The 25,199-nt window shown below is 39.5% G+C and overlaps 1 protein-coding gene across 3 annotated transcripts in view; it reads left to right on the plus strand.

Moving 5' to 3' along the window:
• Window positions 1–9,465: 9,465 nt before the first annotated feature.
• Window positions 9,466–25,199, plus strand: part of syt1 (synaptotagmin 1) — a 199,017-nt gene continuing 183,283 nt past the window's right edge. Inside the window, exon 1 of one of the 3 annotated variants that reach the window (XM_011491264.3) lies at window positions 9,466–9,798. The gene's annotated coding sequence lies outside the window, so the exon portion shown is untranslated. The remainder of the gene's footprint in view (window positions 9,799–25,199) is intronic. The other 2 variants (XM_011491262.3, XM_020714230.1) reach the window with 2 other exon arrangements.

Below are 25,199 nucleotides of genomic sequence, written 5' to 3' on the forward strand. Positions count from 1 at the left end.
CTTGGAAAAACAGACCTCTTGGACTTGGGCCCCGTTTGAACCAACCGATTCAATTACAGTGCAGAAGTCCAAACTGGTTCGACTAAGACTAAGTTGTGCACAAATTCAGACTTTGTTCACAAATTGCAAAAAAGTATAAATTAGGCCAGCACAATAAATTAAGAATGTATCCTTGTCGCAATGTCAAGCTGTGCGATATGCATATCGCAAAAGTCGGCAAAAAAGTCGTCAGGCTTGCCCGACAGTAGACGGGATAAGGGATACAGCGGGTAAAGAAAATGGATGAAAAAAAGCAAAAACAAGAAAGCAAACTCAGAACTTAAGTAGCAACAGCTGACCGAATCAGCACTTAAAAAAAAAAAAACCTCAGTAGGATCAGAACACCCAACTTTTTTGCATTTTTTTTCTGCTGGTATATGGCAGGAGTTGTTCTGTTTTAGCTTTATCTACACACCCCTAAATGTGCTAAATCATAAAATCAAATGTATTCACATTTCTTTGCAAAGTTTTGAACAAAGTAATCATTTGTGCTCAACTTACACTTTATCAAGTGTATAATTGTCCTGACCTTAAGCAGAACTCTGACCCTGACAGGTGTGGATGAAAATGTCCCATATATAGATAGATAGAACGGTTCATCTCTGTCACATTTTCTAGTCAGTTGACAAGTCAGAATTGACCGATCCATTTGTGTGCTTTTTTCTTCTTCAGGTGTGAATAGTCTCCCACACAAAGCCCGTCTCTTTTCCTGTATGTGCTGGAGAATTGGGTTTTCACAAGCCTTCTGAGAAGTTTATTTTTAGTGGGGATTTAGTGCCAAGCATAGATTTTTTTCCCTGGCTTTTGATACTTGGTGCTTGTGTATAAATATGCAAAATGAAATATTCATGCACCTTCAGGTGCTCCACATTCAAGCAATTTGCAATCAGTTTTAATTCCTAAATTAAAGTAATAGGAGTAATGCTTCTGAACTGGTAGATTTGCTATATCCTTGGGGAACCTGTAATTACACCAATCTCTATTTTTTTTTTTTTTTTGATTGACTCTTAAGTTGCTCCCTCAGTAAAGTTACAGAGCAGAATTAAAATCCACCAAAACATTTGGATTAAATGTCTAAAGGTTAAAGAACAAGAACGAAAATTCATCAGTGAGAGCAAGAAATACCAGATTTATTTATTTATTTGTTTGTTTTTGTGTTGATACCATATGGACCTAATACTTGTTAAGACTTCAATATTTTTTTTTCCCGGACTGAGAGCTTATAGCAGTGTGGTATGTTGGTAGTTTACAGCTGTGAGATCCCTTTTGCATTGGTGTCATGTGACTCCCCGGTTAAAAATATCTCCCAAACACATGGATAGAAATGACATGATTAGAAATTATGAGGGAGAAAATGGCTGCAGTGAAGCAGAAAAACCGTAAAGATTTGCTTTCGACGCAACCACATCTTACAGGGAGGCCGGGTGCGTCTTTCAGTTCCTTTGAGGCTCATGCAGACGTCATCAAAATTAAAAGTATGATTGTCATGCGTGTGGTCAATGTATCATGAAGTACATGTGAGAATAACGTAAGTTGTGGGCACTTATGATGTACAAGTAATGTTGTCCCACAGGGCCCTTGAAAATCCTTATGATGTGATTGCGTCTCGCCTACTTCAGCCTTACATACCCTTGTGTGTTGTGCGTTGACTGTGTAAGAGAACTGGACTGAGTGTGATGTCATCCGTAGAAAACGGCTTACTCTTGGTTCCAACAAAATTAAGTCAATTCAGTCGCCATATATTTTACAATATGGACCCGCCATGTTGGAACCAGACGTCGTCAGTAAGCAGTGACTGGCAACCACTCCCACCAAAGGCTCTTATTTTAATATTTTTATTTTCAGCAAAAAGACATACATGTAGCAATCATTCAAACATAATACATGAAGAACTAAGAATTGTGCTTTGATCTGTGAACTGTTGATCTTGACAGCCCTAGTTAGTGCTCTATTTGAATTTAATTTTCTGTAAAATAAAAACCAAGCTTGCTATGGTTAGACGGATTATAGGTGACTCTGCTTTTGCTTTCAGGCACCAGATATGACTGAGCTGATGGACCTGATACTTGATTAGAAACACAGATGAAATCAAGTGTTGTTGTAGGGGTGTTATCACATGGTGGTCCACAAATCATCAAAGCAAGATGATGCTGTTCAGACCTGTGGATGCACAGATTCAAGGAATTTCTGCAGAGTTCTCTGACACATGGATAGTTCAATAACATATTTTGGTTCTTTATAAAGGAACATATTTAGAACTCTGGTCACTGTTTGAGGTGAATTTGACCTTCACCATTTTTTTCCAAGTCGTGGGTTCTGTAATTTAAGAATTGATTTACATTGCTTCTGTCTAAACGATAATTACCTGAACCTAATTTAACATAACAATAGATTCCATTAGCAGGTTCAGTGAAGGGAAAATATTTTAATATTTGTTTTTGCCTTATCTTGTATCCTTTCTAATACTCCTCAAATACTCACTTTTTGCCTGTCAAGAAGACGACTCCAATTTGGCTCCAAATGTAAGCATATGTGCAGAAGAGACTCAGGGAGATGAGGTGAAAAGGTGGATTAGCAAGCCATTGAATCTATGGAGCTCTACAGCCTGATTGACCTTTCAATATAGGAAGAGTCTGACTGTTGCCAATCAGCTTCTGATTCCCTTTAAATGATTCAGCTCATCCTTAAGCTATGTAGCTTGCAACATTAAACACAGTTTAGAGGTTTATTATGCACAACTTACTTTTCCTCAGATTTTTGTTTTTTATGTTTTCAACTTGTAAAAATGTAAAATGCAGAATCTTAAATAAAATGAAGTGAAATAATTGGTAAAGCGGGTTCAACGTTAATGAATTTAGTGGTCCTGGCCATTTCAGCTTTTGCAGTCTTGCTGTTTTGCTGAAATATTTTGGGGCAGTTTTACATAACTTTGAATTTGTTATTATGCCTCACACCGTATTGTGTTCTGCATTTGGATTGGCTGTAAACCCTTGTGAATCAATCTCCTCCTTCCTGTCTCTCATATGCAGAGAGCATTCGGCTTGCCGGATTTACATAAATCTACAATACTGGACTTTTTTTTTCACTGGTTTGAACTTTGAGAGTTTAAACAATACAAAAGTGTGAAAATGTTCATGTCTTTCTGAGAAAAGTGTATAAAGTGTGTAGTGAGGGGCTTCACAGCCTTAAAACATCTACAGTATATTCTTAGTAAAAGATAAAGATGACTTCTTTGCGGTTTTTCGAGCGTTATTATTAGAACGTAACTCCAGCAATAAACAAGGGACGACAAGAGGAAGGGACAAAGTCCAAAATATCTGGGACCTAGTGGAAAGTTTCTCAAGTTGGTTATGGTTTGGGGAAACTCTTTAGATTTCCTGTGTTAGACCAGTTTTATTTAGTACATGATAAGGAATGCTGTCCACCGGGACGTTTAAATGCTTTATGACTCTTTGCTGTCTAGCATTGTAGGAGTTGGTACTATATGCCCACATAGACAAAAATAATTTTTTTCTGGTTTTAGTTACCTTGTCTTGTAATCTCACCAGAATTTATTCTCACCCTAAAACTCTTCAAGAATCAATGGATCTTCATGTGGAGGAAGATTATGAGACTCCAGAGCCAACACAAGCTAAAACCACTACTAGTTGTGTAAGATAGTATTCTTGACATTCATTTATTTTGTGCATCTTAAAATCTGTTGTGTTTATTGTGAGAATTCGGATTGTTTTTACTGAATGATTTTTGGTGGAACATGGTGCTAAAAAATGTGTCCAAATCTTTTAGTACCACTTTGGTAAGCCCCACCTCTTGCTGGAGCATCATGGGTACTGTAGTCAGGAGCCTATCAGAGTGATAGGCACTGCGTATCAACATAATGAGCTGAAAAACGAGGGTTTATTTTTATGTGTCACAACTGAACAATGTTGAGAGTCATTGTCAATAAAGTTTGACTTATCTGTTGTGTTGCTCTCTCTAAAGGGGGGGTCATGTAAATAAGCAACAAGGAAAACTTGCCATCAACCCGTTTGACCAATCATCTTCCTCTTGGCATTCTGGGTAGTTTAGTCATATCATACATTAAATATGATATGATATGTGGTATGCATTTAAGAATTTTATGTAAATTGGTCTTGAGTAGTTTACTAACAGTTTTGAAATGTGAGATACTGTAAGATGTGTGGTTCACAAACTAAAATGCAAAGAACCGCTTGAAAGTGGTTGCTCTGTGTAATTATTTTTTCCCCTTTTATTATATATTTCTTTATAGAAGCAATCAATGTGTGGACAACTCTCACCTTTGACATTTTGTCACATCTCTTCCTTTTTTTTTTCCTGCTGTGACATCTTGATATGTCATTTCTTGGGAATCCAGCTCATTTCTATGCAGATTCGGTTGGTGCCCCTGTGTCCTGTCACCTCTTCCTGTCACCCATTTTCCCTGCTTTTCCCACTCCTGAGCATTGTCATCTGCAGTGGATCTAGCCTTGTCATTTGCCTGTTAACAGTGAGGCAAGTTGACAGCCGCCCACTGTTTACCCATCGGGCTTTTCTCCATATAAAGATGCATTTTTCTGAAGAAAGGTTCGACTCTAAGCTTCATCAGCATGCATATCCATTTGCAATCCTCTTTCTATCCCTTGAGCAGCGAGGCTGAGGGGAGAATGAGGGTTGAAGCAGGGATGACACAGTGGCACATGAGTGTCACATCATCTATCAGTCTGTCACACACCGTCACCCAGCTTCTACTAGAGATGCTGTTGATCTGTAAACAGCAGAGCGAACCATCCGGTCCTTCTAGGGCTTCATGACCATGTAGGCCACAGGTGTCAAGCTCCAGGCCTCAACGGCGGGTGTCCTACATATTTTCTAACCAACCTGCCATTGAAGCTCCTTATTGGCTAAACACACCTGATTCAGGTAATCAACAGCAGATGAGGCAGGATTTCTGAAAAACCAGCAGGAAGCCGGCCCTCGAGGCCTGGAGTTTGACACGCTGATGTAGGCTGTTGGGGCAGAGCATGGCACTTGTCGAAATTTTAAAAGGTAAAAAGAAAATAAACTAACTATCAATACAGCCAGATTCTGATGGTTGTGGTCCTTTAAACAAACAAATTGTTAGCATTGATAGGATGAGGTATCAAAATGCATAGAAAATCAAAACCGTGAGGAAAGTGAATCGTTGCATCCTTTGTTTATGTCCAGATATCCTCATTATCTCTGCAGCAGCACCTGGACAAAAAATGGAAATAATTCAACCTTGAAGTAGATATTAATGTGTTTTGTACTTTATTAAATGTCTAGTTGGCGAAGAACCCCAAATTGAAAAGGGAAAATAACATTTTCTTTTTAGTTTTAGTTTTTGTGATTTGCCAGGTAGATGCTTAAAAAAACAAATGACTTGCTGAGTATGCAGGAGAGCTGTATAAAATACAGCAGAAAGGTTTTCCAAATGAACATTGCCTACTTTGCTTGCAAATATTAGCAGGCAACCAAACCAAAGGGGATGCTAACTGGCAAATTAGATGATGTGTGAGCAAGATGGCTGGAATACGATGACAGATGTGTTCAATTTGCCATCATTTTTTCCTTTTTTTTTTTTATTTTTTTTTTAAATCGTATGGGAAAGCAGCCGTTGATTTATAAAGAAACCTGCGACATGGTTTTGTAATGTCTTCATGTAACCTCATCGCATCCAGTGCCATTTTTGATGTCTTTAATGATGGTCTGCTCGGATACTGACTGGGTTGGTTGAGCTTGTGTGCCTGAGGCACCTCCATGACTAGGAGCGCTTTGAAGGCCTGTTCACACCGGGACGAATTTCGCCCGCGATTTTCGCCGACGTTTAACGCCTCGTGACTAAACAAAGGGCACCAATGTGAGTGTGCACACCGACGCGAAAAACGCCACGCGTCAAAGCGTCACTTTTTAAAAAACGGCTCGGGTTCGTTTTTTTGGTTTGACGCGTCGCGTCGAAATCTATTCGACCAATGAGAATGGCGCTTTTGCACACGTGTCTGGAGCCTCTGAAGTTACAGTAAAACACAACTTGGGGGGGCTCAAACACAAAACTGCCTTTCTGAGCACATATACCAGCGAAGAAGATAGACGCCAAGGTGCGTCTACACTGCCGTGAAGAAATAATGACGGAAATTCTAAAATATCCCCGAACCAAGCACCAGTTGGAGCAACTGGTGCTTGAAATATTCATGTTTTCTTTGTATGATTCTGACAAGCGCGTAAATACTTGCTCTTTTCTTCTGAGTGAAAAGCGACTTTAAGAAGCGTAAAGTTGCGCAGCGCCACCTTGTGTACAGGAGTATTTCTGTTTTACATTACATCATTACATCATTACATGGCGAAAAACGCTGGCAAATAACGCCTGGCGAATATTCGTCCCGGTGTGTACGGGCCTTGAGCCAGACTCCTGGCATGGGGCCTGTTGTACCTCTGGGGGGGGGGCAGCTGGCTGGGGATGGGCCCAGAACCATTACTGGAGCCAAGCTCTACATCTGAGCAGGACCAGCTAGTCTGCTGTTTTGGCTGCTCTTGACAGTGAGCCAGTGAAGCTCATCTAGACCCAACAAGTTGATGCATGGAAGGATAAGAGGTTTAACCCTGCATAGTATGGAGGACCAGGAGGCTCTTTGAAATAGTAATACAGGCTGAACTCTGGTTTAAAACCTTAGTCATCAACAGCATAGTTTCTGCAACTACAGTTAGCTAGTATCAATATTTAGCAGTTTTTCTTTTTTTGGCTGGCTCTTTTTCTGGTTATTGCTTGTTGTGTAGGACGGTGTTTTTCAACCAGTGTGCCGCGGCACACTAGTGTGCCGTGGGAGATGGTCAGGTGTGCCATGGGAAATTGCCCTCATTAACTTATCTAAAAACATTTTCCATCTCCAGGATATCAGCTCTGTGTTCATCCAAACAGCCCCTGATAAAACATTGAGTAGTTAGGAATATGAAAGATCGTAAAATACTTTTTTCTTTGTGTTTATTTGATCCTATTAAAGACATTTTGATAAGAATGACGATACCGCGATTTAGCTGCAACTAAAGCCGTTTTCTGAAAAGTCTCCGCCAATCATTCTTGTATTCTTAACCACTACATCAGTCTGACCAATCAGAAATGGTTAAAGACTCCACTTCCTTGTTCTGATTCTGTTGATAAAGTCGGTCAGTTCTAACAAAAATACCAGCTAAAGCTCGTCTTTAGCGGTGTAGCTTTCCACAGAATCCGGTAGCAGACCGCGGAAAAAGGGATCAAAAGAATGAAGCTCAGAGACGCTAGTCTTGTCTGCATTCGGGGGCTGTTTTCACTACATCTCCTATGATGCATTGGGTTAAAGTGACAGCGTCTCAGCACATAATGAGTCTCTCCTCTCAACGTCTTGAAACAACAACGAACACAAATCAAAGAGTTTTTAAATCTTCTAACTTAACTTTTATTACATCTTTTAGAAAAAACGGCTGCAGCTTCCAGCTTTTTCTGCCACAATAATTATCACAAAAATGCATGTGAGATTGTGTAGATAAATGCAGACTATGATTTTCTCCTCTTTTTTTTTTTACATTTTTGGAGGAAAAGGTTGAAAAACACTGGTGTAGGAATACAAAAAAGTGAGTGAAAAATATTTGTTCCATTTAATTTCTTTCCACATATTGGCTTCTGTTGCATCGATTAACTCTGAAAATATCAGTAATTATCAGGAATACAATGTTTTTTATTCATTTAACTAATTTATTTTTTGAATGTTTAGTTAGAACACATTTTTAGGTTTTTATTCTGCGAAATCGGTGACATCATATCTGGCGGTAAAATCAAAAGTAGTAATATGTGCTCGAATTGCATCAAAATCCAGAGCACTAGTTAGCACTAGTTATAGTCCTTTAGGGGTGAGGGAGTAATGAGTGGCTATTCTTTAGGTAATTTTACACAGTTTTAAAATGCAAGATTAAGTTACTTTGGTAAATAATGTGGACTTTAAAGATTCTATAGGTTTTACAGTGTTTGTACAGATCCATGTTGACATGTGAAAAAACAGTTTTCTGATTATTCTGATTACCATTCTGTGTGGTAATTCTGGCAGGTGCCGTTACGCTTTCATGTAAACAGACCTGAACGTGAACACATGCAATGCAACTCAGATAGGAATGGCAGCAATATCGTTTTTTGGCTGTTTCAATCAAAGCTGGATAAGCATAGTTTAATTTAAAGGAGTCTATCATTTTTCTTACTTTCAAAACTATGTTTTCACAATACTAGTGTGCGCTTTAACAGATACTTTTGCCCTTCCACTCATCCTTTATCCTTATTGACTTTCTCGCAGGCTAACGCTGTGTCTGAGTTGTATGTCAGCTGATAAACTGCAGAGGCTCTCTATTGTGTCATGGGGCTTTGTATGAAGACTGATAATCTATCATACTCACTTTCACACCTTGGGACAGTATAGCGCTTTGAACATAGCCTACAAATGTTGGAATCATGAAGGAAAAACAGATCAACTGGAGGTTACTTCAACACATACACATTTTAAATGCTTCTAAAAGCTTAATAATGTTTGTAGACCTCTTAAAGACCCACTCCGGTCATCATTTGATCTATTTTAAGTGTTTTTGTTTTATTTTTTATCATGATTATACAATTTTTAGCCATACTAAAAAAAATGTTTTCTAGGACATAGTTTTATGTGCGGTTGGGCGGGACCATTGGTGCGGAGCCACCCATCCCCCTTCCCCTTCTCGTTACAAACAGGGAGCTCGCCTAGTGTATTTTCTACATCACAAATATATTCTTCTTCAAACAGCCTTTCTTTTTTCATCTGCTCCTGATTCACAGCGATTTGAATAAAGAAACCTAATTTTGAGCTTAATTTTCTTAATATATGTCCTTAATCCAAAAAAAGCTTCAAGAACAACAAAAACACAACTTTGATTGGAGTAGGTCCTTAAGCATCACTTTACATAGAATTAATGCCCAAAAAAAACTGTTAGTTTTTTCCTGGCAGGCTTTTTTTTAAAAATTATTATCTTGGTGAAATGGACTTCCTCTAAGAAATTCCCGGAGATGTGTCCATGTAACTGCATTTGTGTGTTGTTTGCTTGTGAGCAAGGGTAGGTCAGGACTTGCTCGTCACGGACAAACAGATCCGTCCTCTCAATCACTCGTGTGACTGTGATGTGGACCCAAAAGAGAAAGATAGACAAAGCTTGTAAATATATGTTGAAAGGGTCCTCCTAGGTTACACAGTATTGCCCACCACTCTTGGCGTCTCCCCATTACCCAGCCAATCACAGCCAAGGACTCAGTGATGCAGAGCCCCTCTCACTGGAGGGATTCCTAGGAACTGCTGCGTGACGATGCTGGCTTAAACAGCTCAGTCTCCCTCGTCTCTCCCACACATCCCCCACCTTCCCCTCTCCATCACCAGGTTTTTTCCCCCCTCTTGCCTCCAAGTCTAGCACGAGGTGCATCCATCGTCTGTTTGAACAGAAGATAATCTAGCGCCTTCCAACACAGCTCCCACAAGACTGGCTATATAGACAGCAGACAGTTATCATCCAGCCTTCCTTTTCTTCCCGGTGCTAAGCTCCACCTCTCACTTTCCCCAGCAGCTCTCGCTCCATCTTTCTCTCTTTCCCTCCCAGCATCACACACACCAACCATACAAACACACACTCTTCAACACTCCATATGAGCCAGCCTTCCCGTCAGGGCAAGCAGATTTGGAGCTGAAGGTGTGCTGCTATTGCCGGGTAAGAGTATTGTTTTTTACCCCAGAAGTTGCAAACAAACCTGGATTGTTGGTGCACGACGGGTGATGTCTTTGTCTAGGTGAAGTAATCAGGTTGGTTGATGTTTAGAGAGTCAGACAGGAAGTAGACTTTGCTCCAACTCCTAACCCCTACTCCTAACACCATTTTTGAGGCTGGTTTTTGCGGCGCCTTTATGTGCATTGTTAGGATTTATTTATTTCATTTGTGTGCGCGTGCTGGAAATTTGTGTTAGGGATAGGGTGGAGCGTGGCTGTCACCAGCACGGCTGCTACATATAGAAACACGTCTGTTTTTAAAAAGGGGAGATTGCAATGTGGATGTGCGGACAGATGGAAAGATGAAGGGAGGGGAACAGAGATGGAAAAAGGGGCAGCGGCTTTCATCCTATAGAAGCTAATCCCTCAATTTGTTCACTTCACTCCGTCAGATAAGACAGAGGCTCGGTTCCTTCTTTTTCCTTCACTCTCTTCTATCCTTTACTTGTTTTTGGTTTATTTATTTTTATAAAAAAACGGCCAGTGTTTTAGTAACGATATAAAAAGTGACTTTTCTCTTTCATGTAATTTTGCTTCTCTCTACCTGGTCACAGTAATCTAATCTGCAATTTTAAACCTCATTTCGGACTAAAATTGATCTGTAATTTCTATTGATGTTAGTCGGCTCAGTGAGCAGATGTTGTTGGAAAAACCACTTCAGTTTCATAGGTTACCAAATATCTTTGCTGTGGTTGTTAGGGGAACCCCCCCTGGCTGTAAAAAAGGCTTATCACCTCCCACAGGTTTACTGATGGAGTGTCGATTGGTTACCGCGCAGGGCGCTCGAAAACGGCCGGCTTCAGACTCTATGCAAACACGTCAAACAAATCCATGGTGACTGATGTGTGTGTCCACTGACAGATTGCTAAAAAACAGATGGCCTATCACCTCCTACTCCCAGGTTACCCAATATCTCAAGAGGCAGGTTCCACCAATGCAAAAAGAGAAGAGAAGGAAAGAAAAAAACGATTTGGGGGGATGGGGTTGCTTAAATGTTGCCGTATAGCCTGCTGCTTGGAAGACATTAACTAGGAAGCTCCCATGTGTCAGACTGTTACCAGGTGACGGTGAGGAAAAAGTGCCAGGCAGCACTTTGTGCCTCCCCCACCCCAATCTAAATGTTCGCCCTGCTAATTTCCCAAGGTGGAACTTAGATTTACACACTCTCTGGGAGTTTCTGCATATGTTTCATTTCAGGGGCTTTAACCGAACCAGACGGGCTGAGGTTTATGTATGCTATGTTGAGACTTTTTGATACTTCAAATTACACCATGCATATGTATAACAGGGTGGTGACGGTTGTGGCTTTGACTCAAATCAAGTGGCTACTCAGCTGTCGCTCAAGGTGTCGTGATGTTTTATCAGCCTTGTTAAAGAGCTATTAATGAACACACAGCCCCAGAGTCACCAGTCTGATGTTTGAGCAATACCAACCTTTTGTCTCTGATGAGTTATTGCGAATGAACTTTTCCTGTAAGGCAAAGGCCATCAAGATAAAAGTGCATCTGCCAGGCTTGGTTGCTTTTAAGCCAACATCTCGTACATTTATCAGATGATGGAGGAGAGGAGAAAAGATTTTGAGAGATCAGCACCACAAGACCAAGGTCTCCTAGAGAGAATAATAGAAAACGAGAAGATTTTGGAGAAAATCAGTCAGTGGTTTTCATTTTTAACTGAGTGCCTGTAAGCATTGTTGTGTTGTGTTTCTGCTAAGATTAAATACAACTCAACATCATCCTAACGCCGTTAGACATCAATAAGAATTCCTGCTAATGGAGGTTATTGCCAACCGTTTTACACTGTAGTTTCATGCCATAGAGCCTTGTGAAATTATTGTAGTATTCATTGCTACATATTGATTATTAATCCCACTGCAGTCCAACTACATTACTGTTTCAATGCTGCTGGAACGCAGGACTGTTAAAAACGAAGACTTTTTCCAGTTTGAATTCTAAGATCTTACTAACTGATCATAAATGATCTGGGATGAATAAGATTATTAAAAATGATAGACCTTCATTAAAAGAAAAAACATTTGGTTTTATACACATTCCCTTCATTTTAAATGGAACACGGCATTTTGATTTTGTAAGGATTAAATAATCTCTAGAGAAAATAAATTTGAATAAAAAAATAAAAAAACAGTTAATCAACCAAGTTTTGGGGAAGAAATCCTTTGGTGGAGATTTCTCCTGTAAACATTGACTGTATACAAGAACTTAGCTGCGTGGCCCCTCCCTCCCAGCATTCCCAACAGGAAGTACCCGCTGGCTCCAAGAAGCCAAAATCCCATAGACTTCTATAGAGAAATGAACAGCTTTTGCTTTATTCTGTTCGTCAGAATAACCGTTTATGCTCTGCTACCTTATCTTTTTAACATGTTCTTGATAATCCTCATTTTTTCAATGATATTTTTTCTGTGGTGCAAGACATTCAAAAGATAAGATGCATTCGAAATGCTAGCTCACTGGTGTCATACAATTGCACAAATAGAGCTGGAAATGATTGTAGATATGTAAATTATTACTAATAAAGGAGAACTTATAGAAAACATTTTAGGAAAATCTGAGTGAGTTCACTTTCAACAGTGAACGTTTAGGCTGATATTGTAGTCTATTCAAAGGCAATGGTAGCATTAGACTTGGCACAATTTCTACGATTTCTGGCAGGACCACCGATCTTTGTTTGTTTTTTGGAGGATGACCCACTCAATGGACGCATATTACTAAGCGGAGGAAAGAAAGTAACCAGAATTCCCTCGGTAGTAGCAAGCGAAGGCCGCCAGGTGCATATCCCCTGCAGCTGTGCATTTACGAACCGACTCCGGCTCGACAAGGACTGGCGTGCTTTTACAATGAATGCGCCCGGACCTCCCTGTGCCGGGGCCATGGACTGAAGTATTCACAACACCCTCTTTCCCGTCCGAGGGGCCCCCGAGGCGGCACGACTTCAGATTGGGTTGCACTGTTCTCAGTTCGCTCTGACTGCGTCTTGTCACCCTGTTTGGGACTGGCCACCTGCTGTGGCGATGTGGGCTTCGCAGCAACCTGTTTTGAAACGCGGATCAAGGAGTCTGTTTGTGTAAATGATGGTCTGTGTGTAGATTTAAGTAAAATCCCAACCATTTATCAACATTGTACATACATCGTATTTCCTATATGACATTTTTTAATTGAAAAGTTTGAAATGAGGTGTCATTGATTGTCTGCTAAGCTGTGTCTCATTGTTTACAAACCTTTTACAGACCTGTTTACCTTTTTTGGACAATGATAACAGGTTAGCGTAGCTTCTTCCACAATATAACTCAGTGGTAGTTACCATAGAAAAGCAAAAAAAAAAAAAAAAAGGCGAGTGAATTGACCTAATTTGGTTAGAGCCAGAAGTAAGCCATTTTTTATGGATGATGTCACACTCACTCAAATTTTTACAGGTCTGTCTCATGCTGCAGGAAATCCTGCTACATCATGGATGAAAGAAATCAATAATCAAAGAAAAGAATCAATCAGTGACAAAGGTAAACAAGTCCCATCCAACCCGTAAAAGATGGTCTTTCATTTGTAGAAAGGAGTTTGTTTATTGCTGAAAAACTCAGTTTAGGTAACCCTACAATAAAACCAACATTCTTTACCATTAACTTTAAAAGATTTAACCTGCAGGGTTAGGAGGTTGCCAAAGGAAGTTCATGCAATGATCTTTAAATTCTTTTAAAGATTTTCAATTATGATGGTATGGCAAGATCATTTTCCACAATTTAATTTGATAAGAATGGCCTCCAGCTCATGCTCACCAATATAAATGCACCATCTCGTTTTTCTGTAAAACAAAACATTCTGCTTCTATGTAAATCTGTTCATAACTTGCCTTCATGGAGGTGGCTTACACATGGGAATGATGGGATTGTTAGTCGGGATTGAGTTTTCTAAGGAACGTTTTTCTGTGCAAAAAAAGCTTTCTTTTTTCATTTTGATGTTTTGGTAGACAAATTTCTCCCCGCATTTGTTCATCACAGCGCTTCAACTAATCTAAATGTAAATAATTTATATATTTAATAATGAAAGTTGTTTTTTACGTCATCCTGAAAATTGTTACATATAAAAAAAGAAAAGGCAACACATGTTTCCTCGTGGTTCTTGTTTACAGCCGTTCCCTCAAAGCAGAGATGCTCTACTAATGCAGAAACCCTGGAGAAGTGTGCTAAGAATTCTTCTCGGAATTTTAACGCTTTGCCAAACCAGTGTAAACATTTTCCTAAAGGCCTGTCACTGATTGGCTGATTATGTTAAGCTCTGTCTCTGACTATGTAGAACCCAGAACAGACCAGCAAGATAAGACTAGAGAATTATCGCCGCCAATGAGACATCCTGAGAGCGGAGACACAGAACTTGGATTTACAAATGAATAATTTTCCTCTGAATAAACATTTGTTAGCCTAAAAAGGGGCTCATTAGTATCAGGGCAGCCTTCAACATTGACTTCAGAGGCAAAAAAAAGAAAGCTGCAATTTGCAAGAGCCTCAAATCCCCTCATTCTGGGGATGGCCACTTCATGAAGCTACGTCTTTGACAGACAATAATGCTGCTAAATTTCACGAACCGTGAATGACCTTTTTTTAAAAACCCAAATCCTCAATTGGTTTTGTTTGATTTTAAGGCAAAACATGAGTTTTGTTGCAGCATGTGACTGTTGAGGCTTTTTTAAAGCCTGCAACTTTAAAGACCCATTCTGATCATCTTTTGATCCATTCTCAAAGGGAAGTTTTAATTATGATTAGGCCGTCTTTAGACCAAAAAAAACATTAAAAAAAATCTGTTAGTTTCTAGGACATAGTTTCTGCAGAGCGGCAGTAGTTCATTAGAAATTTGCCTGTGAGTTGTGGTTGAGACAGTTTGTGTGGAGCAACCCCACCCGACTTCCCCTCTGCAATGCACAGAGGTCCTCACACCCCCTATCTAACAATACTGGTGCAACAAAAATGTAGAGCAACATTGTAGCCAGATACCAGCACGGGCGAGGAAAACGAAGACGAACACAAATTTAGTCGTCTCCAAGTTGATACATCAGAATGCAGAGAAGTTGTGGTACACCCAGAGTATTTTCTACGTCAAAAATACAAGTTTTTTTTTAAACTGCATTTTTACTTCTGCTCCTGATTCACAACAATTTGAATGAAAAACGTCAGAAATGCACATTTGAGCTACATTTTATTAATACACGTCCTTCTTTAGAAAAATGCCAAAAGAGCATGTTAAAAACCCCAAAACAGGATTTTCATCAGAATGGGTTTTTTACTGACTAATACAGCAGGTAAAAAATGTACAAGTACTAAATAAAAATTACATTTTTATTTCTACTTCCTTACCTCTGAACTTCATTGTAGCGAGAAATTTGGCTTTAATTGGATGAAGTGTAATCATATTCCAAGCATTTCCTTCACATTTTTGTCTGTAAATTTATAGCCTTTTAGAAAATATATGTATATAGTTTTTTTTTACTGACAAATGTACTTTGTTATCTGAGTGCTGCATGGTGAAGGTAGGGGTGTTTTTATTGTGACAGGTAAAAATAAAAAATGATTTTAGACTAAGACTTGCTGTCAGTTTGAGAACTGTAATTTTAAAATCCCCTTTAAGAGGAAATTGCTTCTGCCCTCCTACAACTTTTTAATATCCTGACTCGCACACAGCGATGGTAAAAGGCATCACCTAGCTATAGCATTTCTCCTGTCATTGCCTGAAGGTTTTTGTGAGGAAGTTATTTGAGATAAATACCATTGGGGTGTGTGGGGCTGTTAAGGGCATCTGCTTGCTCTCTGTGTGCTTCTTGTCCCACCTAAAAAAAATCTCCTTAACTCAGTAGAGAAGTAGATTAATTATTCCTGAAGCCCATGCAGTATTAAAAAAGCTGCCCTGGGGCAGTTGTTCTGGGTATTATGAGTGTGATCAGACAGCTTGAGGTTCCTTTTTACTTGATATCTTTTCCTGAAATGATCATGAACACTCGTCCCTTTAGATGTTGGGGGACATCCCTTGATGCCTCCTAAAGCATCAAGAACTCAATGAAAAAAAAAATAGAGGAGGCAGAGTTTGTGTTTACCAGACACTGTGTAGATCTAACAAAAATGTGTTTTTCTTGTTTTTATTATTATTAGTATTATTTTGGTGTGAGATTATTTGATTAGAGACATTTCACTTTGCTGATTTAGCCACTCCGTATGAAGAGCATTCCTGACAGACTACAAATGACTTGTGTTTACAATTATTACATACAATTATTTATTAATTTATAAAATTGGTAGCAAGCAAATACCAGCTGGTATTGTAATCCCTCACACACCCATGTACCAAAACAAGAAAAAAAAGATTTGTGCATCAGAAAGCAGCATGGACTGGGTAATAAGGTACTTTAACAAGTCAACATCAATACAGACTGAGCTCTGCCTGAGGCAGAAAAGCGTAATTGTGTTTTTACAGCTCACATTTCTGCAGCTTCTTTCAGAAGATGTCAGTTGGGCCACGGTAAGCATATCAATCTGTATCCAAGCAAGTTTCCTCCCGGCTCTGCTTCGGTTACCTTGCTGCTCCTGGGCGCCCTTGAAGGAAGAGTTGGTCATAAAACCACAAGACAGACAAGGGTTTGCAGAAAACAGCCTTATGAGACAATACAGCAAGCGAATAATTAAAATCAGTTTCACTCTGTGCAGTTCTCTCCACAACCTAAACGACCTTGGGAAATCTGAAAGGTGTCTCGGTGTCTCTAACCTTGATACCACAATGTGGATGAAAATTTGGCACAGGTGTAGAAATGACTGCCTTCTCCATTTTCTCCTTAAATTTACGAGTACACATTTAAGGGGAGCTGCCTGTTCGGATGAGCCACATTGCTGTTTTTCTTCCCCCTCCACCAATCAAGGTCACTGCATGCTCGTTAAATTCACTGTGGCTGGAATAAATGGCGTAAATGCACAGGCGCATAATAAGCATTACAGTCTTAATATTGTCAAGTGACCCTACTGTGAAGATGATTTCATTTTTCTCTTTAATACGGCGAAACAAGAGATGTCATTAGCTGTCAGACCAGAGACTCTCAGTTTCCCTTATTAGAACAAACCCCCTACCATCCCTTCTGCAATGCGTTGTGGTTCAGGCTTGCTGGCAGTAAATTGAGGGGGAACACCAAGCGATGGGGGGGGGGAAGGCATGCCCTACTGTTCACCGCACCCTCCCACGTCTTATTTGTGGCCCCTGACGATTCTCTCCATTACCGTTAGTTGAGTGGAATGTTCGCCCTGTGCTGTGGATTGCTGAGATTTCCCTCTGATGCAAACATCCTTGTTGGTTGTCATGGCAACCACGTCTCCTGCCTTCTGTAGGTTGTCATGCCAGCCGCCTCCCTCATACTCTCCCTCAGCCGTTAGGACTGTACTGTAGCTGACACGTGCACGTGGACGGCATCATCCTCTGCAATCCATTAAGCTATCTTTGAGATTTTTGCTGAACTTCAACTCAAGGAATGTTTCACCAGCTATGGTCAGCAGGTGCAAAAAAAGACTAAACTAGCAGAAGAAAAAAGCTTTCCTGCTTTTCACACGCTCATCAGTTTCAATACTGTCAATGTAGAGACACGATCCGAGGTTGTACTTTAGCCCGTGACGTGTTTATGACGGGATCAGGGGTTGAAATCCAAAACCAAAGCGGAGAAAAAGCTGATAGTTGCTGTTTTTTCTCCTGAACTTAATGATGATTTTCTTGTTTTTATGGAGATAATTCTAAAAAGTTCCTCTAATTTTATTCTTAATTTTATTTTATCCTCCCCTGACCAATGCGGTACAGAAAGTTGTCAAACTGGGTTACAAAGACAGGAAGTACATCTGAAAGCGGCTATTTTTCAGACTACATTGGTGTAAACGCAGCATTAAACTTGGAACACAACTATGAGTCAGCGCCTTGTCTTCTTGTTTTGCTTCCCATTTATTCCCCGCGTATGAACCTGTCTAACTTTTTTGTCTATCATGAAAGATAATGAAAACATGGAGATCCGTTCTGATTGCTCACTTGGTAGATTCCTGCGGGGATAGCATATCCCCTCCAGTTAAACAAAAAACATTCATTATCACAGCACCAGGAGGCTTGTTGAATCTCCTTTGATACCACAACCAGGCTTCTCCTTTAAATTTGGTATAATTCTGTGGTAACACCTAGTCTGGTATTCGCGATAGCGGCAGGGACGATTGGTTCTTAAGCAGTGGGACTCCTGCTCCTTGCTGCTTAAGCTGAAGATGTTGAAACAACTTCATTTTGCTGCTAGTACCAGAGGGCTCAATAGAATCTTTACAAGGGATCCTCCGGGTAAACTCGCTCTATTTTGAGAGGATGATTATCCTTATTTACGGTGCTGTGGAGAACCCTGATCTTAGACAGTCGTGATAATAACTAACTTTCCCCCTCTGTTTAATGGGCCTGGCTTAAACCTCAAGGAGCCATTTTGCTACCAGTAAAATTTCAGATTACATTTGCCGTCCTTATCTTCTAAATTAACTCATTACCTTGACATCCTGCTTTCCCTGGGAATGCATTAGCTTTGAATTTATAATGAAACACAGTCGTACCCTCGTGTCCCCTCTGAATGTTGAGCAATTCGGCACAGAACATAAATGTTTAACCCTTTTTTGCTGTTGATATTGACCTCTGATTGAACAACCTTGAGCCGAGTGGCACCAATGAAGGGGGGTGGGAGACGAGGCAAAAATAGAACACTTCATTTTTCTGCCTCTTGAGATGAGATTTTTATCAAACCTGCCGCTCGGCTTTGTATTTGTCAGAAATGATAACAAAATCTGAAAAGGTGAAGAAATGAATAATTTGCCAAACAATTGAAAGATCTAATAAAATGTCAGAGTGGGTAAAGAATCAGCACAGCCTTTTCTGTTTTTGGACACATTTGAGGGGATGTGGAGGTCAAGCAGTTTGACCCTTTATCTATGTCTTTACATGGCTTTAGAAACCGAAAGCTTCAACCACCAAATCAATGACAGCGACTATAAATTATTTAAACTAAGGCTAACCAAAAAAAGAAAAGAAAAAAATCACTTGGTACCGTCAATCAAATCCGCTTATTGAAGTTTCACTAATTGCATATGCAAATGACATGAGATGAGTTTGCAGCAGCTGTAGGGTTTGGTGATTTGAGATTCTGATAATGATGGATTTCCTTTGCGTTTATTTTGTTTAAAAAGTCTCTAATTAAGAGGCTGCCACTTAAAATGTGGATTAGTTATGCATTGTGTATTGGAAAACAAGCTGTTTAAAGCTGCCATTAACAACAAGCATTTCAATTAAAACTAAATCAGTGCATTCTTCTGTTTATCAAATGTGGAGGCTAAAGTACCAGAGCTTCACACAACTCCTCATTTCTTTTGGTCAGATTCTTGTCCTCTTTGTCTGAGATGTCTATTAGTTCAGAATGTCTGGCTGCTAAAGTGTACTGTGAATGTATCCCATTGTAGCTGGTTATGTCTTCCTTTAGTTTTCCAAAAATATTAATGTAGAAATAAGGAAAACATTTCATGTTGAAGAATCTGGTCTCATGGAGGGATTGCCAGTGTTCACTCTGTAGTGCGTTTCCCCTTGTTAAGCAAAAAATGAAGAGGCATCTTACCAGGGCCCTTGGTAAGCTCGAATAGGTTTATGATTGCATTTCAATGGTATTTAATGAAGCAAAGGTCTTTAGACTAATGAAATAAAAACCAGCCTCAATCATGAAGATTCAAACGGGATGAAAGCTCCTCATCTGAGGCCACATCTGTCATTTGTGGTGCGAAGGATTTGTTCGCTGCTGTATGGACGCCCAACTGTCAACACCGATAGCATAATGGTTCATTATCACCAAGTAAAGCTAGACCCTAAAAAAAGATTGACTTCATGTATGATCTCTTCATGTTTTTACCAAGCGCATGACTAGATTCTATGGCAAGTTGGTATCTCTACTGAAGTCAAGGGTTTTGCCTGTACCATATAAAAATACGGTTTATTGCTTCCTTTGAGACATGTCAGTCACTTGTATTCTATTCAGTTTTGCTGCACAATTCTAGCTAATCATGTTTCTTATCCAGTGATTGTGGACGAGCTCACATAAGAATTCGTGAGGCCGTAAGAGTGGGCGGAGCTTCACTCAAAATGCGAAGCGAGCAAAAGTTTCTAATTTAGCGACCTGATAGATGAGAGTGACGTGTACTACGCTTCAAAATAAGACCAACATCATGGCGATGAGTGATGCAATTTATTTGAAAGACTGAAATAAAGGAAGCTGGAGACATTCAAGCGCTCTCACCCTGTAATGCTGCTTTGTCTGACGCAAATGTTGTTAACCTGTCAGCAAACTCGGGGACTGGAACTGTTTCAAAAATACCAGTTTGGCACCGGCACTGGATAAAATCCAAACCGTACCCACCCCTATGCATGATGTACTGTTGTATATTTAGCTGAACGCTGAAGTCATGGTGGCTGTTTTGAATGAACCTGCAAAAGAGAACAGTAGTGATGTTAAATGTTATAGTGAAAGTAATAAACTTTGATATATCGTGTAGTTGAAACCAGAAGTGTCTCTATTTGGATCAGTTTGTTTCTCAGGATGGTCTCTGAAAGGAAAGCAGACTTTTGTACAGTAAGCACATTAGCAAGGTCACCGCAGCTTTTACTATGAAACTATGATTAAAATAACCTCTTTAATAACCTCTTTAAGGTGAAAATATTGCAAAATCACTTATAAACCTCATTTTGAGTTGACTAAGTTGTTGTTTCAAACTAGTTTGAATTTTTTAGAAGAGTGTGAGACCAGTGCCATTTGTCTGCCGAATATGACATCCCTGTATATACTATATTTAGGGTAAATAATAATAGACAAAGCACTTGTGGACATCATGTCTCAATTGTTTTGTATTTTATAAAAATAAAGGGTGTTAAATAAAGCTCTTGCTTTTTTGCTGAGGTGACTAATTTCGGAATTCCCTAGGTAGCCATTACTTTTCCCAGCAGTCACACATGGGTGACTAAAGTGTTTCATTATGATTTATGTTAATGCAAACTGAGAAATATTTGCTCCGTTCCTAATTTTACAAATAGATGTAATAATTAATTTGCTCTCCAATTAGCTGCTTCTTAAAAACCCACGGAACATGGTTCACAACCTTTCTACAGTTTTTTCTCTCGGACAACAAACCTGACAGATGGCGTTCCAGCAGGTCCCACCCAGTTTTTTTTTTTTTTTACTTGTCCTGTCCAACAGCTAGGCAGACATATGAGAGCTGAGGTCCTCTTGTGTTGGACATATTTTACTTTAACAAGAGGGGTTATTAATCTTCAGACAAACCAAAGGTATGTCTGAATAAACCCCTTTTGTAATTGAGGCCAAACTTTATTAATTTCAATCATGTTTGAAATTAATAAAGTTTGGCCCACCCAGGTCCCACCCAGTTTGACAGCACCCTTTAGTTTTTTCAGACACATCTGTTTTTGCCGTAAGCTGACAGCAAAACTATACAACCAAACATTCCTGTGGAACACCACATAAAACATATTCTGATAGTTGGACTCTTTCACTTGACAAGGTTTTTATTGCTTATTGTTAAATTCATGAAGCACTTGAGGTGTGTGTGTGTGTGTGGGGGGGGGTGTTGTTTTGATAATACTTTTCCAAGCCCATCACTCTGGATGATGGTCTATTTTCATTGGCTTTTGAACACACAACTGCTTTTAGACTAACAGTTCAAAAGGTCATGACGGTTCTAAAGAGAACGGGCTGATTGTGTGTGATGGGGGGGGAAACGTCAATGTCAGTGCATCAAACTACCACACAAAAACATTCTTCTCAGCTGAGTCCAGCAGCACCTCTAAAACAACTCACAGATGATAAGCAACTTCAATCGATATCTTCAGATTACATCATTCCACTCCAGTAGAGAAACCGCACCAGGAGCCGCTGTAAACCCGACAGCATCCAGGTCCATTAAAGGTCCACAGCCTTGTTCTTTTGTTTTCTGTTTTCCCTCTACACTTGGATCTGAATGGAAAACATTGTTATAAAGGAGCCCGAACCCCAATGCCCGACTAAAGCAGCAGCGCTCTCCTTGTTTTTGAGGCGGAATTTCTAATGGTGAATACAAAAAGACATCACTGTCAGCAGCTATTACTACAAAGGAGGCCGCCCCAGCAGAGAATTTTAGACAGTCTTTGGTGTAAAAATGGCAGATGTAGTGTTGCCAGTTCCACTCTTTTCATTGATGTTGTTTTTCTAAAGGCAGTGCAAATTGGAGAGTCAAATTCCACTTTTTTTTCCTCAACTCCAAAGATGGGTTACAGTATCTATTATGGGCTGTGCATGATGCAGGTTCTTAACACAACATAAAATGTCATGTAAACATGGTCATACTACAAGTCTTCCATAGCCTAATGTTGAAGCTGTAAAAAAAAATGCAATTGATGAAATTAGATGTAGAAAGTGGTTTGTGATTAATTATACTACTGGTTAGTTAGCTGATTTTCATACCATATAAGCAAAAGTTGGATGAAAAGTTGACTTTAAGTGTGAAAAACAAAAATCTGGTAAAAGTTTTAGGTTATTACCAGATATTTGACACGCGTGTATTTTCTCTGTGACCAAAATGCTGAGCAGTTAAAAGCTGAGTCACTTCCCTGAAAACCTGTTAATCTCTTAATTGGTTCTGGTTCCACATTAGTGAACATAGATTTTATTTTTTCTTTTGCGTGTTGCATTTTAATTTGACGCTAAATCAAGGTCTTGTACCTTAGATCAAAAACGTTTTCTAGACCACTGAAGCAGAGAGAAACTAATTAAAAAATTAAGAATTCCATTCAGATAGGCTGCCTATGTTTTCCTGAATCCCCCCCCCCCCCCCCCCCCGCAGTTGATTGTTAACATGAATGAGGTAATCTCAAAAGAAATGCAGACTCTTCCCAGATGTACACCTGAGAATCATCAGCAAATAACTGACATTTTATATTACAAATGTGTTCGTTAAATGTTGTCCTGTGTACAGAAAAAAGGCAAAAAGTTCTAAATTCAATAAAAGACGCTCTCCGATCATCTTTTGATAAATTTCCAAAGTGCTCCCAGTGGTCTTTTAATTATGATTTTCCCGTTTTTAGCCAAAATCAAAAAACCTGTAATTTTGGACCGTTGGAGCTTTTTCCTTGTTGCTGCGAGCTCTCTGTTTACACACTCTCCCGCTAGCTTACAGCCCCTTACACCCCCAGCCTAACATTACAGGTGAAACAAAAATGGTGAGCAATATTGGATCTAACCAGCTGTCCAGTACAATTTTTAGCCAGATTCCAGCTCAGACAAGGAAAACAAAGTTGTACATGGACCTAGACGTCTATAAGTGGACGCATCAGAATAGAGTGGAGTAGGGAGCTCGTGGTCCGCCCAGCAAATATGCTTTTTTTCAAAACTCATTTTTTTCGTCTGCTCCTGACTCACTAAAATTTGAATAAAGAAATTCTCAGAAATGCAATTTTAATTTTAATTTTCTTAATATATGTCCATCATCAGAAAGATCAACATGTTAAAATAAACTGTTTAGATTAATGTGGGTCTTGAAGACTTTACGGTTAATGCACAGAAACTGGTTGTCTATTTCTTTTCCATCCACTTTCCAACTCCACTTTATCTCTTTCTCAATCAATCTTTGAGTCCTTGTGTTTGGTGCATGAAAAGATGGTTAAAGAAACAGTTGTGTTCACTGACATTTAAGGCTGTATTTTTAAAAAAATACAAAGAACAAATAACACATTTTTCCCCCTCCATAACCCACAATTGTTGAAGCAAAATCCTTTTTAAATTTCCTGCAGAGATAGTGGGCTTCCATTGAGCTGCTTCACCAACCGTCCTTTGATGTTCTTCTTAGACTCTGAGTTTGTTGTGCTGTCTCGAAGGCAGTGTTGCAAAACTATTTCCCTGATTCTGTTAAAAAAAAACAGGCAGAATATTTCCTTAATGTGACCCAGATTCTTTAGCTGAATTTGGATTCACTCTCTCATTTTGCTGATTTGGGGTCATGATGATGCTTTTCTGACTCCTGTACTGTTCCTTGGCTTCTGTTTTGTTTTTTTGGGGGGAGGATTTGGTGATTTTCAGAGGCTTAGGGGGGCAGTGGCTCGTGTAATCTGATCCAGCTGGTGAACTTGTCTTTTAAATGTAGAATCAATATGCTGTTTAATACGATGGTCTCTTGATGGGGGGCAGCACGTCGATCACTTCTGAACTGGTGTTCTGTTTAACTGTACAGCTTTATTTTTTTTGTTTGTTTTGGGAGCTGACTTGCCTTGCTGCTTCCTGGGGGTCACCTCCACGGGCCCATTCTGTCACAAAGAGATTGATTGCAGTGCAGTCGATGGTTTGTTGTTTGTGACTGTTGTGGAGTGACAAAAATAAGAGGATGTGGTAATTCACTTTTAAGTTTCAAGTGATGCTTGTGTTGCCTTTACCCGAACAAAGGCAAGTAGGAGAAAAAGGCGGAGGAGCAACAAGGATCGATCTCAAATTGACGACATTTACCTGTTATGCAGCACCGCTTGTAAAATGCAGAGCAAAGTCAACAAAATGCGCAGTAAATGTGCAGTGAAGTAAAAGGAAACTGAGCAAAGATATAAAGCTATAATTTTTAATTTTCACTAAGTGAAAAAATGTTTAAAAGACACATTTCCAATCAAACTGCTTAATATAACAAATAAAACAAGAAATGGCCAAGTTCAGATGAAAACGTGAGCGTCAGCCTTTCAGCTTTGAGGGCCGATTGCTTTTGGTTGGTGATCATTTTAAAGTAAACGACAGTGGGAGATCATCCAATGCACCACAGGCAACATTTCTATTACATTCATCACTGGCCCTGATGAATGTAATAGAAAATATAACAAATGCTATTGATAATAAAAAACATGTAATCGGGGTATTTATTGACTTAAAAAAAGCTTTCGACACAATTAACCACTGTATATTAATTCATAAATTGGATCGGTATGGCATTAGGGGGTTAGTGCTAGACTGGATCAGAAGCTATTTGAGCAATAGAAAGCAGTTTGTAAAGGTTGATGGTGCTTGTTCCCAATGTTTGGACATTGTTTGTGGTGTCCCTCAGGGGTCGGTTCTGGGACCAATATTGTTTATTTTATATATAAATGATTTATTTCAGGTTTCTAACAAATTACGGCTAGTTCTATTTGCTGATGATACTAATGTGTTTTGTGATGGGGATGATTTGCAGCAACTCATTGAAATTGTTAAGAAGGAGATGGAAAAACTGAAGCTGTGGTTTGATGTAAATAAGCTTTC

The sequence above is a fragment of the Oryzias latipes genome, chromosome 23, assembly GCF_002234675.1.
Source record: "Oryzias latipes chromosome 23, ASM223467v1".
NCBI lineage: Eukaryota > Metazoa > Chordata > Actinopteri > Beloniformes > Adrianichthyidae > Oryzias > Oryzias latipes.